The 4,440-nt window shown below is 42.9% G+C and overlaps 1 non-coding gene across 1 annotated transcript; it reads left to right on the forward strand.

The window, feature by feature from the left end:
* The first annotated feature begins 1,262 nt into the window (after window positions 1–1,262).
* LOC144587713 (U1 spliceosomal RNA) lies at window positions 1,263–1,425 on the forward strand. The gene has a single exon (XR_013542868.1). It is a non-coding gene; the product is annotated as a U1 spliceosomal RNA (small nuclear RNA).
* Window positions 1,426–4,440: the final 3,015 nt, after the last annotated feature.

Here is a 4,440-nt window from a genome sequence, read left to right on the forward strand (position 1 = left end):
AGCTTAACCCATTTACCAGCTGTAGCACATGCTCAGCATAAGACAAAATCTCGGTTTTCTGACATAATTGAACATTTATAGCATGCAAGGCACAACAGAACACAAAGCCAGGAACAATGTTCTTGGCGAGCCAAAAAAACAATACAAACTATAGTAGCTGAAATCAGGAAGCAGGTACTTTAATCCAGTTAGAAGTCACGAAAAATTTTGACTTTCTTAATTTTCAAACTACTGTATCAGCAAATGTAGTATGTGCTACGGGCAAGAACTCTGTTCCAAAAGCACTAACCAAATAACTATGCCCTGTCTCTGGGATTTCCTGGCCCTGTTCTGATTTAGATACATCAAAGAGATACCACAACCATAAGGACATGGAAACAACTAAAAGTAAGACTGAATTTTACTTTCCCATGTATGCAGGGTTAATTTGTGATCAGCAGCCAAGTTTGTGTTCTGGCGCATAAAACACAGTTTCCTTGCTGCAACACCGTTTGGAAATACATTCTCTATTAGATGCCCAGAACTAGTTGGTTTGTAAGTCGAATCCAAATTTCCCATAGGAATGAATTGAAAATTAATTAATGCATTCCTATGGGGAAAAAAAAGTCAGAAACTTTTTAAAAATTAAAAGAAAGTCACCAGGTACTGTAGACTGAGCCTGGCTTCTCACAGTGCCTTGATAGCCCCCCCCCAGCAGCCAAAAACGAGCACTAAACAGATAAAAGCCGGCACTCAGCAGGCAGCTGGTAGCCATTTTGTGCTCTTCTCCACTCCTTCCCCCTCCCTCTGAAAGGCATCTCAGGCAGCTTGTAAAGCAGAACAAGCAGCTTTTAAAGCAAGTATACACGTTTCTACACAAGCAGGTTTCAACTCGAACAGAGCACCTTTTCACCCAAGCATGGTTTAACCCAAAACAATCAGCTTTTAAACTAAATATCAGGCAATCCCAGGTCTCTCTCCCAGTTCTAACCGCTTGGACAAGCAAGGAAGCAGACAAACAGCCTCTTCGCTAAAATTTCCCACTTTCCCTGCCTTCCCCGCACATTAGGTATGCTAATATTTGTGCACTGGAGGATTGTGGGAAGAACACCCAGCCCCTGATGGGGGTCCCGCAGGGCACCTGAAAACACTGAGGAGTTCTCTTGGCCTCTGGCGGGACTGGGGCTGTGCAGCCCTGTTCTGAGCAGGAGGTGCAGCCAGGGGGTCACCATGCCTTGGGGGGCAGGGCACAGAAGGGGGAAGGAGGTGCAGGGGTCACTCCAACTCATACCTGGCAGGGGAGATACCATGATCACGAAAGTGGTTTTCCCAGGGTGAGGCTCATCCATTGCACTTCAGGTGTGCTGATCCCTGTGATTTCCCCAAATGTGGGAAAATCACTGTATAATTTGTGGTGGGGGGGGACTGCGCTTGTGGTTTCCCCTGGTCTTTCTAGAATCACTCTTTCCCCTTCAGTCCTTGGCTGTTTTCATTTGCCCTCTCTCATTTAAATTTGCTACCATAGGCCTGTTGGCCTTGCTGGTTTTCCAGGTGGGCTCTAGGAGGCAGATCCTGGAAAGCCAGCAGCACAGATGGCAGAGTGGTGAGGTCCAATGCGGCTGCCATGGCAAGCAGGCTCTGGTGCTGGTTCAGAGGCCTCCCAGCATGGCGGTGGGAGGCTTCTGGGTGGTGGTGGCTGAACCCTTTTTTATAGTATTCACTCCATAAGACGCAAAATGCGGTATTCCTTTGAGAAAAATCACTAAGATTCTGCCGGCATAAAAGACATGATTTGTAGGCCGAGGTGCCAATTTCCTCTCTTCAACGATTCTGAGCAACTGTGCCATTTTAATGTATTTTCTCTAGTAACACCATTTGTTGCCTTCTTTATCTTCAATCTCATTCCCATTAAACAATCCCCATGTTGTTCTTCACATAACTGCACTAATCTGATGCTAACATTAAGCTACTTTTAATTTTACTCTTGGATACATATCATAAAATTGAGAAATATCTAGCCTAGACAGACGCTCTCACTTTTCTATGTCAGGTAATGTTTCTCCGTAGTGAGATTTGTGTCTGTGCTGCACTCGTGCATCTTCTCTTTTTCCTCCATCAGGTCACAGACATGAGAAAGAGAATCTCAAGGAGCCACTTGTTCTGCCGCTGACAAGAATTAGGTGTGGAGCAGGAAACAAAGCACTTAGACACCCAAAAGGCAGAAAAGAAGCCAGCCAATGACAGAGGAAAAAACATCCAGCCTCTCAGGATCTTGATGTTTGAGAATTCCTGATCATATGAAAAAAAAGGAGTGAGTTTCCCATCAGCAGAAATACATTCACACATATCTTAGAGTTGAAGAAAAAGAAGAGACCGCTGGCGGGGGAAGCAAAAGAGCATGGAACAGGAAAACAGCATAACTATGAATAATACTTTTTCACATGAAAAAATCCTGACCAAAAAAACCCCATTTAAATGTCTACAGGATGGAGAGAGCTTTTGTAACCTAAGTGCACATCAAAGAACTCACAAAGGGGAGAAACCAAATGAATGCATGGAATGTGGAAAGAGCTTCAGTCACAGTAGTGCCCTAAGTAAACATCTACGGACTCACACAGGGGAGAAACCTTATAAATGCATGGAATGTGGAAAGAGCTTCAGTATAAGTAGTGGCCTTATTATACATCAAAGAACTCACACGGGGGAGAAGCCATATGAATGCATGGAATGTGGAAAAAGCTTCAGCCAAAGTAGTATCCTCAGTAGACATGAAACAATTCACACAGGAGACAAACATTATAAATGCATGAACTGTGGAAAGAGCTTTAAAAATAGCAGTGCCCTGAGTAAACATCAAAAAATTCACAAAGGTGAGAAACCATATAAATGCGCACAATGTGGAAAAGATTTCAGTAACAGCAGTAGCCTTCATATACATCAAAGAACACACACAGGGGAAAAACCACATAAATGCATGGAATGTGGAAGGAGCTTTAGCCAAACCAGTATCCTCAGTAGACATCTAAGAACTCACACAGGGGAAAAACCACATAAATGCATGAAATGTGGAAAGAGCTTCAGTGAGAAAAAAACCCTTAGTTTACATCTACGAACTCACACAGGGGAGAAACCATATAAATGTATGGAATGTGGAAAAACCTTCAGTTGCAACAGTAGCTTTCATTCACATCAAAGAGTTCACACTGGGGAAAAACCATATAAATGCATGGTATGTGGAAAGAGTTTCAGTGGCAGCAGTTACCTTAGTTTACATCAAAGAATTCACACTGGGGAAAAACCATATGAATGCATGGAATGTGGGAAGAGTTTTTGTGACAGTGGATCATATGCTAAACATCAAAGAACCCACACTGGGGAGAAACCATATAAATGCATGGAATGTGGAAAGAGCTTCAGTCGCAGCAATGTCCTTAAGTCACATCAAAGAATTCATACAGGGGAGAAACCATATGAATGCATGGAATGTGGGAAGAGCTTCCGTCAAAGCGGTACACTTAGTTCACATCAAAGAACCCACACAGACGAAAAACCATATGAATGCATGGAATATGGAAAGAGTTTCAGAGACAGAAAGATTCTTGTTTCACATCAAAGAACTCACACATTGGACAAACCATATGAATGTATGGAATGTGGAAAGTGTTTCAGACACAGCAGTAGTCTCAGGTTACATCAAAGAACACACACTGGGGAGAAACCATATAAATGCATGGAATGTGGAAAGTATTTCAGTGAAAGCGGTAGCCTCCGGTTACATCGAAGAACACACACTGGGGAGAAACCATATAAATGCATGGAATGTGGAAAGAGTTTTAGCCAAACTAGTATCCTCGATAGACATCTAAGAACTCACACAGGGGAAAAACCACATAAATGCATGAAATGTGGAAAGTACTTCAGTCGCAGCCATCACCTCAGGAGTCATCAAAGAAGCCACATAGGAGAAACCATATAACTGCATGGAATGAGCTGCAGTTTCATCAGTAGCCTTTGTTTACATCAACGAACTCATATAGAGGAGAAAGTCTTACTGGACATGAAACAGTTCCAGGGGCAAAACCATACATGATAAAAGGAATGTGAAAAGAGTTACAGTACTAGTGAAAACCTTATTTAATACCAAAGAGTGACTGTTATTTCTCATATATGGAACATGCTGATGTTTAAGCGAATGGGAGAAACCCTATAGTGCATAACCAACAAAAGTGGCCTTAGCATGACAGAGCACACCCAGCACTGAAACCTTTCTCTTTCAGGAGAAGCCAGATTGCTAATTTACATGGGCAAAACAGAACCTTTTGTTGAAATGTGTTTTTCCTGATGAAGCACTAAATTTCAGGGAAAGCGCCCCAGAGGGAGACCACAGCTGCGATACAAAGAGATCTGCAAGCAGGACCTGGAGGCCTTAGGAATGGAGCTCAGCAGATAGGAAACCTTGAC

Source organism: Pogona vitticeps, chromosome 2 (assembly GCF_051106095.1).
Source record: "Pogona vitticeps strain Pit_001003342236 chromosome 2, PviZW2.1, whole genome shotgun sequence".
NCBI lineage: Eukaryota > Metazoa > Chordata > Lepidosauria > Squamata > Agamidae > Pogona > Pogona vitticeps.